Here is a 15,162-nt window from a genome sequence, read left to right as displayed (position 1 = left end):
TAAATAAGCAGATCCTCAAGAGTTACTGCCTGAACTGCCTGAACCACATGCAAATTGGCCCTGCGTTATGTGCCATGAATGATGTGGGAAGTAGAGGCTTTGACTGATGGGACACTAGCACCAGTAAAAAGGAAAGAGGAAACTATTCATTTGGGGCAGGCTCCATTTAAACTGGGCTGGGATCAACAAGAATCCTGGTGAAATGTATAATTAAGGCTTTGGATAAGGCATTAAACTAAAAGGAGTTGGGGGTAGGGGTGGGTTTGCTAAGAGTGTCTAAGGTTAGCATATGTTCCAGTTTCCATCTCTTAAAAGTAGTTTTCTTCTTAAATGGAAGCAGCATAGGAACACTCAAGTCTGAAATCATCTCGAGCACAAACATTGCCAGGCCAGGGTTAGGGCTCCCAAGATTGGTCAATGCCATTTTGGAGGATTGAAGGTGTGGTGAACCATCGTTGGTTACCACTGTGGGGTTATTCTAATGTTGCTGTTGGGTTAGGGTGTTGACACTGTGGGGTTGTTATAATGTTGTTGTTGGGCTAGGGTGTTTACACTGTGGGATTAATATACCTGTGGTGGATGCTGTTATGGCACATCCCAGTCGGGCCCCGCCTCCTGGGAGAGGTATAAGACCCTCTGCTCAGGCGGGACCCCTCCAGTCTGGAATGGTGTACTCGTGTTTAAATAGTTCCATTGTTTGTCAATAAAAGCCTTCAATTACTGAAGCCTTGTACCTCGTGCTCGATTGTCACGCATCAATTTTATTGACAAACACGAAACTCTCGACAGAACGGAGAGTATGGAACTAATGCTAAAACCAGAGCGTCTGACGCTGGATCCACGTGCGGTCGGCGCCTCTAACACCTTCGACCACTGGCTGAAGTGTTTCGAGGACTACCTGGCAGCCTCTGCAGCAGTTACTACGGATAACGACAGACTCCAGGTCCTCCATGCGAGGGTAAGCGACACTGTCTACCTCGCGATTCGTGCAGCCACCACTTACCCGAGGGCCCTCGAGCTCTTGAAAAAGCGATACACGAGACCTCCCAACGAGATCCACGCTCGTTACCTCCTCGCTACACGACGTCGGCAGTCGGGCGAAACCATGGAGGACTACGCCAATGAGCTCTTGCAGCTTGCCAGGGGCTGCGACTGCAAAGCTGTGTCGGCTGAGCAGTACATGTACGACCTCGCCCGAGATGCGTTTGTGGCAGGGGTAGGGTCTTCATACATCCGGCTCAAGCTGTTGGAGAAAGGGAATCTCAACCTGACCCAAGCGATGGAGATGGCTGAAATGCTGGAGGCGGCGTCGAAAAGCTTGGCCCTGTATCCAGAGGACCACGTGGAGACAACGTGGCAGGAGCAGTCACAAATCCCTCCTCGCCCCACGGGCTCGCGCTCCCATATCGACCCGACGACGGCGGCAGCCCCAGGCGGCCCGCGGTGCTATTTTTGCGGAGGAGCCAAGCATCCACGGCAACAGTGTCCTGCTAAAACGGTGATCTGCAAGCAATGCGGTAAAAAGGGGCACTACGCGAAAGTCTGCAGATCGAAGCCCAAGAACGGCAGTGCAGCCTGTGACCCTCCAGAACGGAGATCATCTCCATCGGCGTCGCAGTACCCACGAGGTCCAACCACGTGCGAGCCCAGGACGACGCCATTGTGGCTGGCGGAGGAGGAGGATGACCACCAGGAGTCGCTACGCTTGGCGCCCTCACCCATGTGCGATTCATGGGGGCGGCCATCTTGGTCGACGACGACCAGGAGCGACCAGCAGGGGTCCTCAGCATCAACCTCGGCTGCCTGCAGTGACGTCCAAGGGCCAACGGTGGCGTCGATCACCCTGGACCAGGCTAAGCATCACAGGCTTGACTGTTCAATGATGAACATTAAGGTAAATGGTCGTACTGTGTATTGTCTGTTTGACAGCGGGAGCACTGAGAGTTTTATTCACCCTGACACTGCAAAGAGGTGTGGACTCCGGGTTCTACCTGCCAAACAGACAATTTCTATGGCATCACGGTCCCGGTCTGTACCGATCCAAGGACGTTGTGTGGTAACTCTGGAAGTGCAGGGCACAATTTACGAGCGATACAGGCTCCTTGTGTTGCCGCATCTTTGCGCGCCAATTCTCCTCGGACTAAACTTTATGGTCCACATGAAGAGTGTGATCCTACAGTACGGTGGGCCACTCCCTTCGCTGGCAGTAGGGAATCAGCCGCAGCCTCCAAATCGTCCAAAGCGCCCCGCATGCAATCTTTCCACACTAAAGATCACCACACCCTCTTTATTTAAGAATCTGGTACCAGGCTGCAAGCCCATCGCTACTAAAAGTAGGCGTTACAGTGCTGAAGACCGGATCTTCATCAGATCTGAGGTTCAGCGGCTCCTCAAAGAAGGGATCATACAGTCCAGCGTTAGTCCGTGGAGAGCACAGGTCGTGGTGGTTAAGAGCGGGAACAAACCCCGGATGGTCATCGACTACAGTCAGACCATTAATCGTTATACGCAGCTGGATGCGTATCCTCTCCCGCGCATATCTGATATGGTCAATCAGATTGCGCAGTACCGGGTGTTCTCCACCATAGACCTTAAGTCCGCCTACCACCAACTCCCCATCCGCCCAGAGGACCGACAATACACGGCTTTTGAGGCGGATGGTCGTCTGTATCAGTTTCTTAGGGTTCCATTTGGTGTCACCAATGGGGTCTCGGTCTTCCAGCGTGCTATGGACCGAATGGTGGACCAGAACGGGTTGCGGGCTACCTTCCCGTACCTGGATAATGTCACCATCTGCGGCCATGACCAGCAGGACCATGACACAAACCTCCAGAACTTTTTGCGCACTGCGTCTCGCCTGAATCTGACCTACAACAGGGAGAAGTGTGTATTCCGTACGCGCAGGTTAGCTATCCTGGGATACGTGGTGGAAAACGGGGTCATTGGCCCTGATCCAGACCATATGCGCCCCCTTACTGAACTTCCCTTGCCCGCTAGCGCAAAAGCACTGAGGAGATGCCTCGGCTTCTTCTCTTATTATGCGCAGTGGGTCCCCAACTACGCGGACAAAGCCCGTCCGCTCATCAAGTCCACGACTTTTCCACTCACGCCAGAGGCCCAATTGGCCTTCAAGGCATTGAAAAGCGACATTGTGAAAGCCACGATGCACGCGGTGGATGAATCCATCCCTTTTCAGGTGGAAAGTGATGCATCTGATTTCGCCCTGGCCGCCACACTAAACCAGGCAGGCAGGCCCGTCGCGTTTTTTTCCCGCACCCTTCAAGGTCCTGAAATTCGGCATTCAGCGGTGGAGAAGGAGGCCCAGGCTATTGTGGAGGCCGTCAGACACTGGCGCCATTACCTGGCGGGGAAGCGGTTCACCCTGATCACGGATCAGCGATCCGTGGCGTTTATGTTCAATAATACGCAGAGGGGCAAGATCAAGAATGACAAGATCTTGCGGTGGAGAATTGAGCTCTCCACCTATAATTACGATATTATGTATCGTCCAGGGAAACTCAATGAGCCCTCGGATGCCCTCTCGCGCGGAACATGCGCTACCATGCAGGAGGACCGCTTGAACGCCCTCCATAATGATCTGTGCCATCCTGGGGTCACTCGGCTCTACCACTTCATCAAAGCCCGCAACCTGCCCTACTCGGTGGAGGATGTCAGGTCAGTAACAAGAAGCTGTCGGATTTGCACGGAATGCAAACCGCACTTTTACCGACCTGACCGGGCACAATTGGTCAAGGCCACTCGCCCCTTCGAGAGGCTGAGTGTGGATTTTAAGGGCCCCCTTCCCTCAACAGACCGGAACGTGTACTTTCTTAACATCATAGATGAGTACTCCCGGTTCCCGTTTGTTGTCCCCTGTGTGGACACGTCGACTGCCACGGTGATCAAGGCATTCCGTGATCTTTTTACCCTGTTCGGGTACCCCTGCTATATACATAGCGACAGGGGCTCGTCGTTCATGAGTAACGACTTGAGGCAATTCCTGCTCTCATACGGGATTGCCTCTAGTAGAACCACGAGTTACAACCCTAGGGGCAACGGACAGGTGGAGAGAGAGAATGCTACAGTCTGGAAGGCTGTCCTATTGGCGCTGAAGTCCAAAGGCCTTCCAGTCTCCCATTGGCAGGAGGTCCTCCCTAATGCGCTTCACTCCATTCGCTCCCTCCTGTGAACGGCAACCAATGCTACTCCCCACGAGAGGATGTTCTCATTCCCTCGGAAGTCGTCCTCGGGGATATCTTTACCAGCCTGGTTGACGTACCCAGGACCCGTCCTTCTGCGGCGACATGTAAGGGCCCGCAAGTCCGACCCCTTGGTCGAACCGGTCCACCTCCTCCACGCCAACCCTCAGTATGCCTATGTGGCATATCCTGACGGGCGAGAGGACACAGTCTCGATCCGAGACCTGGCGCCCGCAGGGGACGTAGCAACTCCTGTCGCTCCCATACCCCCTGTCACGAATCCCCTATCGCTTATTTCTTCCCCGGACGTGGCGCGGTCAGCACCGGGACCAGTGCATAACAGTTATACTCCCATGTACAGCTTGCCTGAGACTCGGAGATCGGCGCCACCACAGAAGGTACCGGGATCCCCTGCACCACCGCTTCACCAGGGTCAACCGGCCCGTGAGTCCTCGAGGGGACAGCCGGACGCTGTTTTGGAGAGAACGCCACCGCAAGCACCTGCTCCGGTGTCACAACCGGTATTGAGGAGGTCACAACGACGGTGCGGTCCTCCAGACCGTCTGGACTTGTAGATTTTTTTTTGTATATATGTAGTCTGTTTTCGCACCCCGCCGGCCTTTGTTTTCAAAGGAGGGGTGAATGTGGTGAACCATCGTTGGTTACCACTGTGGGGTTATTCTAATGTTGCTGTTGGGTTAGGGTGTTGACACTGTGGGGTTGTTATAATGTTGTTGTTGGGCTAGGGTGTTTACACTGTGGGATTAATATACCTGTGGTGGATGCTGTTATGGCACATCCCAGTCGGGCCCCGCCTCCTGGGAGAGGTATAAGACCCTCTGCTCAGGCGGGACCCCTCCAGTCTGGAATGGTGTACTCGTGTTTAAATAGTTCCATTGTTTGTCAATAAAAGCCTTCAATTACTGAAGCCTTGTGCCTCGTGCTCGATTGTCGCGCATCAGAAGGGGAGAAAGAGAGAGAGAGAACCCATGTTTTTTCAGGTGACCATAAGTCCTTTCCTCAGAAAACAGTAAGAGCAATTGACCAGGCAAGTCAATGCCTAGAGTTCTAAGGAGCTGGAAGCAATGCAGGAAAATAATTTAATATTCTAATAGGTGTGGCCATGTCATTGAAAGCATCTTCATATCATCATATCATACACCAAACAACAGGCCTTTCTCACTACTTAATACACCATACCCCTTCACTCAGTAGCATCAAGGATTTGCGTTTAACATTCATTTACACCACCTCATTCAAAAACACCATCAATGGTGCCAGCCTCACACTCACCTCTCACTGTCTCCTCAGATCTCCAGCTATTCAGCAGTGGCCGGCCCATCCATACACAGTGCTGCACAATGACGGACATTCTGCTCTCTCTTTTACAGGAGAAATGTGCCCGGAACAGGAGGAAGTAACTGAGGATTAACGGGAGAGTAACTACATCCAGTCAACCCAATAGAAGAGATAGGTATGGCAGCAATAGAACCCTTGATATTACTGCATTACTGAGATCATCGAGAATGATGGTGGCTTACAGTTTTCTCAATGCCATATTCGCCCTCATTCTGGGGTGACACAGTGGTTAGCACTGCTGCCTCACCGAATCAGGGACCTCGGTTCAATTCCAGCCTTGGTTGACTGTCTGTGGAGTTTGCACATTCTTCCCATGTCTGCATGGGTTTATTCTAAGTGCACCAGTTTCCTCACACAGTCAAAGATGTGCAGGTTTGGTGGATTGGCCATGCTAAATTGCCCCTTAGTGTCCAAAAATGTATAAGTATTAGCCATGGTAAATGCGCGGGGTTATGGGGATTGGGGGGGTTCTGGGTGGGATGCTCTTTTGGGGAGTCAGTGCTGACTTAAAGGGCTGGATGGCCTCCTTCTGCACTGTACAGATTCTGTGATGCTGAGATCTACTATAAATTGAAAGCTGCAGATCGACCCCTTGCTTTCCTACCTGCCCCCTTCTCTCCCTAATCAAATTTTTTCTCTTTAATGCTTCCAGATACCCAAGATACCTGCCTGGCCCAGCTCAACACAGCCAGGTGGAGAAAGAGAGAGAGGAAACCCACACCACCAATGAGGAAGCACAGACCTATGATCTTAACTTATCAGACCAACATGCAATAGAAGGTTAGCAGCGAGTCAGGAACCCTATGTCATTGAAGCAGGCTTTGCCATGACTCTAACTTGGCCCTAAGCATTAGCATTCTGTTTCTGGGTGTCCCAACCAATGTCAGATGGTGAGCCTGATTGTAACTAGTATTTGTCAAAGGAAGGATTTCTAGTTCAAGGGGGAACGGCAGGGGTTGGAGCAGCTGGACTCTACATTGATTCCTGAAACATCAGATCTCTGACATCCCTGGAGATCCTGTTGTGGATCGAGGGACTGAAGTGAAGGGCTGCCTCCCATAGATAGGAGGAAGATGCCAACCTTTCAAACATAAGAGGTGTGGCTGGAAATGGCCAAGGAAATGAGCAGCTGGAGTGCAATGCCTCAAACCTGGATACAGTGCCCTGATTGATTCAATTACCTCTTGAGGGCAGGAAATGTGAGAGGCACCTCATTTTCAGGTGCCAGACCCCACACTCTGACTTCCCAGGTATTCTCCAGTACATTACACATCGGAGCAACATGCCTTGCAGCTCCACTCATTCCTCTTTCTCCAGGCCCTTCCATATATCCCCATCTGAGCAGCTAACATTTACACTTATAATAACATCTCAGGGCCATCCCTCAGTATCACCTTCCACCATTGGTGTCATCCCTTCCTCTTCACACAATCCATTTCTCATACCCCGAACCCTCTGCTTTCTCTCCTTGCAGGAGAGGAGAATGCACAACTTCAGGGAGAGACAGAAAACAAGGGATGGTCCTCTGGTGATCGACACCTTGGTGGCCACTGGCAATATATGTCAACCTGCTCCACAATGAAGATGATCACGCTCCACAAGGCTGCAAATGTCAACAATGAACTGCTTCGAAAGCCTGAGCCGCATGAGACACTGGTGCTCAGATATATTGAGAAAGCTGATCCTTTGTTGGTCCAATGTTGAGGGGTATCACCTCTTTCCAGTTGGATTTCTCTGTCCATCACCTGATGTTACTCCTGGTGTTGGTGTTGCTACTCCTCTTGGGCCCGATTCTCCCATCGCGACATGTAACTTTTCTGGTGGGTCCGGTCCGGAGAATCGCATGTTGGCCATTTCGCGGGATTCATGCATGCGTCAGGAACGCATGCGCGTCTCCCAGAGCCGGAGAACAGTCGCAGTCGAGACTGTGCTTGGAAACCAGCGGGAAGAGAGGTAAGTCATTTGAATCTTTTTAAAATACATTTTAAATATATTTTGCATGTGATTATTGGGCCCGGCAAGTTCCCACCCCACCAGGAGTGCTTCATTCCAGCGGGGTTTAGAGTAGCTCCACACATTCGGGGAACTAATGGGAGACCCCGCTGGAATGAAGGGGGGGCAATTGAGGCCCCCCAGGCGGTTGGGCAGCGGGGTGGGTGGTGTCCCCTGGACTTGGGCACCCTGGCAATGCCAGCCTGTGCCCCTGGCACTGCCCAAGGGGCAAAGTGCCCATGCCTAGGGGCACCTTGGCACTGGCCACCGGGCATTTGGCAGTGCCAAGGAGGCAGGGCCTATTATGGGTGGGGCCTAGAGGCGATCGCTGGGGTTGGGGGGGTCCCACTGCCACTCTGCATTGGGATCGGTCTGGGCTGGAGGGAGGGCAGTGATTGGGGTAGGCTGGGAAAGTGTGGTGTGCCGTGGGGGGCCAGCCTCCCAGTGGAGATTTGACCCAGGAGGGGGTCAGCAGAAGGGGGGGTACTGCCGGGGTGAGGGGGGGTGGGAGGAATCGCCACTGCTGTGGGGGGGGGGGTGGTGGCGGGGGGGGGGGGGGGGGGGTGGTGGCGGGGGGGGGGGGGGGGGGGGGGAGCAGGGCTGGCCCGGGAATTGTTGTGGGGGCCACGATGGGGCCATGGGGGATGCTGGAGGGGCAGCACTGCAGGGGTCCCAGGCTGGCCAGCGATTGAACGGGCCAGCAAATGGAAAGACTGACAGATTGGAGCCACTGCGCAGAGTTCCGGAGCTGTCAGACTCCGACGCGAATAGGCCTCGCCCCCCCGGGTCTTTAATGATATTCACGATTGTGACCTCTGCAATGCACAGAGTGGGGAGATTCAGGTCTGAAGCTGCACTGAAAAAACAGTCATGATCTCGAACAGTTTTCCCAACAATTCAGCACTTTTGGGAGAATCGCGCCCCCACCCCCCGTCCCCCCTAGTTTCTGAGTGGAGGTGCAAGGTAGAACAGTATTAACTGCCCCTTGCTGCTGTGAAGGCTGATTGCTTCAAAGGTGAAAAGAAGATGAATAAAGTCCAAGTTAGGTGAAATGACTTCCAAAAATTTGAAAATCACCTGTGAAGAGATGAGATGTTGCTCCTGGGGAAGTGCTGTGAACACAAACTTTTTACACAGGCAGCCTAATAGCTGTTCAGTTTGACTGCAAGGGTTTTTCTGGCCTGTCAATTACATTTAGTTCTCCATTGTCCTCATGCCTGGCTGACCCTGGCAAGTTCCACACAGCTCAGGAAACCTGCATGCTGGCTGGTAAAGCCAGAATTTTGAGTTAAATTCACAATTAATTGCCAATTAAAATATTGAAATTATTTACCTGACAGCTCCATGGGTGTTTCCTGCTCATCCACAAACCAATCAGGGTGACCATGGCCACCTCCTGATAGAGATGTGGAGGTCCTTAGCGAGATAAAAAGAAATTGATAAGTGCATGAAGGTAAGAATACTTAAAGCTATCATCACACACTTCATTTTCTAGTGACTGGTGACCTCAAGGCAATGTGAGTGTGCGGCATGTCACATGGTTGGCTGGTATTTAATTATGTCATCCAGGCAACTGGTAGGTCCCGGTTCCACTACTCTGATGGACAGGCATGCTAAGACCCCACTGATCTCCAGGGGTTTCGTCTTTGCAGATTGTTACGGACCAGTGAGGGGGCAATGGATGCCCTGATCGCCTCTCTTTTCGAGGATGAGCAGGGGTAGCAGGTGGTGAGGTCTCCCACAACTGATGTAAGGTCAAACTAATGATGTAGCACATCTTCAATGGCAGGGGGCTGCAGCCATTAGCTTGACTCTGCAGGAGAATGATGATAACATGTAGCAAGGATGAAGCGATGCTGCTCCTAACCTCAGCGATATGTCTGACTCCTGCCTAACAGAGAGCTGCATGTGCTCTGCCAATGAATGGTCACATCATGCGGTTCATCAAAGCAGCAATAATAGTTTCAGGCACTGCAGGCCCCTCGAGGTATGTGGCCAGACTTTCACTTTCATCGTACACTCGAGGCGGGCAGGCTATCAGCACCTTCAAAGCCCCTTGGCCTCTCCAGCTCAGGTGGGGGGTGGGGGTGGGATTGTCTGCAGCAGGGTTTGTTTACTCTGTCCTCAGTGTGAGAGAGAGATAACATAGCCATTCTCACAGACCACAGGAATATGTCTTAATATTACAGTTCAATAATATGAGGCCGAGCTGGGCACTTTTTATGTTATGTAATACTATGCTCACTTTGGCCACTGGAATGCTGGAATGTATTGCTTTAATTCAGCTAAGCATATGACACATGCAAAAACCTACCAGTGTATTTGAGAGGAGATACTGTTTACCTATGGCACTTGGATGTTGACTGGTGGAGTGAATCACCCACCTGTTACATAATCCACCAAATTTCCATTTCCTCTAACTACAAACATCCTTGGGTTGCCGTTGACCAGAAACCTAACTGGATTAACTCTATAAATACTCTAGCTACAAGTGCAGGTCACAGGCTGGGAATTCTGAGGCCTACTTACCTCCTGACTTCCCAAAACCTGTCCACCACGTACAAGGCATGTGTCAGGATTGTGAGGAAAACTCACTAGCCTGGTTGAATGCACTGAAGAAGCTTGACACAATTCAGGACAAAGCAGTCCACTTGATTGGCACCCATCGACTGCCTTAAACATTCTCTCTGCACCAGCAATGCACAGTGGCAGCAGTGTGTATCATCTTTAAGATGCAGTATACCAACTCACCAAGGCTCCTTTGATATCACCTTCCAAGCTTGCGGCCTCCACCATCTCGAAGAACAAGGGCAGCAGATGCAAGAGAACACCACCACATGCAAGTGTCCCTCCAACCCATACACCATCCTGAATTGGAACTATATCACCAGTCATTCACTGTTGCTGGGTCAAAATCCTGGAGTCATCTTCCTAACAGCAATTTGGGGGAAGCTATACCAGCTGGACTGCAGTGATTTGAGAAGGTGGCTCACAACCACCTTCCCAAGGGCAATTAGGATGGGCAACAAATACAGGCCTTGCCATTAAAGAATAAAAAAAGTAACTAAATTGGGTGGCTTCTAGATTTAGGTGGGTGATGAACTCCATTAATTTCCCACTGGTGTCCAAAACAAACAATCTACACAAGTTATCTTTTGTCCATTATAGAATGCTAATTCTATCTATGGCAATGCATTTTACTCCATCATAGACCAGAGTGCTTAGGTTGGCAGAACACTTCAAAATGGTCAACTATTCTACGTCATCAGAAAAAGCTCCATTTTATGCTACCAGATATTTTATCTTTTCATTTTTCAGTGTGCATATTTTATAAAGTTCAATAATTTAACATTTTCAGTGCATTCATTTCTATATTTTACCCATGTTCCCACCTTCGTTTGGGTTTACTGGCACAAATTTGGAAGTAATGTGCACACACGCGGAAACACACATGTCAGCCCGATGACAATAGTGCGAGCAATAATTAAAATTTTATGCATCACAAAACATACCACAAATAAGTAGGAGAGATCCCCAGGGTGTTGTCTCTGGGAGTCAGGATAAACATTGTTATAATCTCAAGTGTCAGAACACTGACTGGACAATTATATATCAAAATTTTATATTCTTATTATATAATGCGTTATATAATCAGTGAAACAAAATAAAAGCACAAGATTTTCTAATTTCAACATTAATGTAGTTAATGTTGCTTTTTATTTTCTCATTTCTTCTATTCTGTCACTTGCTGTGTCCTTCTGTTTGCATTTTAGTCTTTTAGACTCTCTCTGTTATTTATATGTATATATAATATATATAAATAATATATACATATATATTGTATATATTATACTTGTAGCCATGTACTGAATTAGTACTAAGTATCAGGATAAGGCAGGAAGATGGTACCTGGATGTGGTGGAATATCTGCATATAGGAGGTAAAGTGGGAGACTGGGAAGTCAGGTTGGGAAGGAATAGGGGAGGAGGCCAGGCTGATGGAGAACTAGGAGTACAAAGAGGAAGAAGTGTATCTTGAAGAGGAAGAAAGACTCCAACACAGAAAGCACCTTTTTGCCTGGAGTTTGTGTGAATAGATTATTCATGAGAGATATTAGTAACTGCAACCAACTTCCCATTTGTTAATAGTCCCACAATTCATACCTGTCCTCTTTCACTGATCATCACAATGTCCTCTTTTTTATCAAACTGAAATACAAAACATTAGAAAATGTAAATTTAAATTCAATTTTATAAACTTAATCATTATATAATGTACACGAGATTAAACAAATCACCCCTAGCTCATGTCATCTGAGGTATTTTGCCTATCATAATGCTCTTACAGAGGTGCTTTCCCAGTGGTTGCAGCATGAGCGGTGTAAGGCCACTGACCTTCAACTGAGGAGACTGCACATGGATTTGGAGAGCAACCTCAAGCAGCTCTGGGCCTAGAGGGTCCAGGTTCAGACTTCACCATCTTGGCTTGTGCTGCAATAGTCTGGGCTGGCATGCTGTTAGTGGTCTGATGTTCCAGATTATTAACTCATGCCCGTTTGCTGCATTGCAAGCAGCATATCGAATTTATGGAACCCAATTGTACCATTGCACGAAAACTTGGTAAAGTCGGGCGTGAGGCGATTAGCATGATCTGCGCCCATGTCCACGCAGATGCCCACTTTACCAAGGCCCGAAAATGGCCACAATCCGAACCGCGCCCGAAACGGGCACAACGGCGATTTAAATGCATTTGCATGCATTTAAATTGAATTAATGGGCTGCCCGCCCAACTTTACCAGCATTTCCCTCTTTACCATCACGTTCGTGCATCCAGATTCAGCGCGAAACAGACATGCTCAGCAAAGGTCTGTTTCGGGCGCTCCAGGTCTGAAGAGGTAAGTTCAGAGCTTCCAACAGCTCTCTGACTCACATCAGTGTTGGGGGGGGTGAGGGGGAGGGGATGGGCCAGATCATTCCCTGGTGAGGGAGACAGGACCGATCGTTCTCTGGTGGGATGGAGGGGGGAGGGAGGCGGGTCAGATATATCTCTGGTGGGGGGGAGGGAGGGCCAGATCATTCTCTGGTGAGGTGAGGGTGGGGGGCGGGGAGGAGGGAGGCCGGATCGCTCTCTGGTGGAGAGGGGGGGTGGGGGGGGAAGGCGGGTCAGATGTATCTCTGATCGGAGGTGGGGGGGAGGGAAGAGTGAGGCCCAATCGCTCTCTGGTGGAGGAGGGGGTTGAAGGGGAGGGGGGAGGCCAGATTGCTCTCTGGTGGGAGGAGAGGGAGGCCAGATGGTTTTCTGGCCGGGGTTGGGGGGGGGGGGGGGGCGGGGGGGTCAGATGTATCCCCGGTGGGGGGGGGGGGGGGGGGGGTGAGGAGGGAGGCCCGATCATTCTCTGGTTGGGGGAGGGAAGGAGGCCAGATGGATCTCTGGTGGGTGGGGCTGCGGGCGATCGGCGGAGGGGGGAAGGGGGGCAGAGGGTTGCGATTGGTCTGGGTAGGGGGAGGTGGGTTGATAAGGGGGACAGTTATGTTGTGAGGGTGGGAGGATGTCTGTGGGGGCCATCGCTCCCGCTTTTTGCTCTCAGGCTGCTTTATCCACTTTTTGCAGGCCCGGGAGCGATGAGACAGGGACGCGTTTTTCAAAATGTTTTTCACTGCGCATGTGCAGTTTGAAGCTCCAATCGGAGCTGCAGCGTTTCAGGCGTGATAAGCCCCGCCCACAGCGCGATTCAGACGCGCAATTTTTTTTTCAGGCTAAGTGCATATAGGGGCGCCTGAGAACAGGTTTCCAATTCGGATCTGAGTTGCGCCCAGATTCAGCGCTTAGAATGAAAATGGTAAAATCGGGCCCATGGTGTCTGCTATTTTAAATGATTGCATGCAGCTATAACAAAACACAGTGTTCATTGGCTGCACATATCAGCATGAAATTTGATGGGCTGAATTCACGAGGACAGGCCAACAGCTCAGAAGCTTTAGCTGTGTCATGGCCAGTGCTAAGGCTGCAGCTGTAGGGACAGGGCACCTGAATGGACAAGTACCCTCAAACAGTGGTAAGTGGGATTGGGTGGCAGGCAGGTCCCAGTGATTCTCAGTGTGCAGAAGATGTTGTTGTCATGGGGTGACCATTGCCACCAGGGTCCCGTCTGTGGGCCATAAAGTGCCCAATGGAGCCCACTGGGAGACTTCCAGGCTTCACTAGAAGGTCTCCCCATGTGGCAGTGGGCCAACCCAATGCAAGTAAAATGCCCATAGAAGTGGTAAGTGGACCTGAATCGGCTGTTCTATTGGGCTTCAGGCAGGAGGCTCGTCTGCCATCTTTCCCACTGCTGGCAAAGTGACGTGGCACTGGGAAGACATCAGTTGTGTCCCTGCTACCTTTCCATGCTATTTTGCCAGTGGGCCAGCCTGCCAAACACCTGGTAAAACTATGGTCAATATTGCAAGTAGCCAGCAATCCCCCTGCCTGTTTTCAGAAATCATTCAATTTATCCCCCAATGAGTCATGCCTATATCCTTTGGATCAATAATTTATTGCTGCAACCATTATCTAGAGTCATAGAATCATAGGGATTAACAGCACAGAAAGAGGACCTTTGGCCCATCATGTCTGCGCCAGCCATCAAGTACCTATCTATTCTAATCCAATTTTCCAGCACTTTGTCCGTAGTCTTGTATGCTATGGCATTTCAAGTGCTCATCTAAATGCTTCTTAAATGTTCCGATGGTTCCCGCCTCTACCACCCTTTGAGGCAGTGAGTTCCAGACTCCCACCACCCTCTGGATGAAAGTGTTTGTTCTCAAATCTGCTCTAAATCTCCTACAAATTGCTGTAAATCTATATCCCCGGTTATTGACCCCTCTACTAAGGGGAAAAGTTTATTCCTATATACCTTATTGATGTCCGTCATAATTTTGTATACCTAGGGTAAATGTTTAAGTCAGTAGTACCAGTATGGATTCTCATTTGACAAGAGGACAGATTGATTGCTAAGTCTAGTTGTACAATGTGTCTACTTTATCATGGTCCTCAATTTCAACAATTAGAATGAATAATGGAAAGATTTAGAGGGCCTGGAGTCAGGTGTACTGATCTCCCTCTCTGACTGACTTATCATCTTTCCCATAGAATCCCATGCCGGGAGTACTAGCTCCATAAATTCACCCTGTAGCACACTGTGCCTTATTGGGCAATTACCTTGGTGGTGGTGGGGTGTCACGGTTTATCCAGGCAGTCAAAGTTGCTGTGGTAACATGCAGCTTGTAGTTTGGGGCTAAGGGTAGTGATGCCCCAACATTTTGTCCATCGCATGGCTGACCAGGAATTTTTCCCATTCTTGCTACTTTCCGTTGGTGTGCGTTGAAAGGAGTTGCAGGCTGATAACCCAAATTATTTGGCTGCATTATGAAAGCACTTTCCTTGGCCATCAAGTCTTGTGGGAAGCTGGGGCTCAGAGGCAAGGCACTACCCACGTGCACCAACAGACCTCCCACATGATCATCTTCCATTCAACAAATTCACATGAATCTTTCTATGTACATTGCATTGATGATTATGTAACCGAGAAATTTATGACCCTATATTGATTTGCATGCATCAGGACAATGAC

Source organism: Mustelus asterias, chromosome 1 (assembly GCF_964213995.1).
Source record: "Mustelus asterias chromosome 1, sMusAst1.hap1.1, whole genome shotgun sequence".
NCBI classification, from domain to species: Eukaryota; Metazoa; Chordata; class Chondrichthyes; order Carcharhiniformes; family Triakidae; genus Mustelus; species Mustelus asterias.
Note: the sequence above shows the minus strand (reverse complement) of the source record.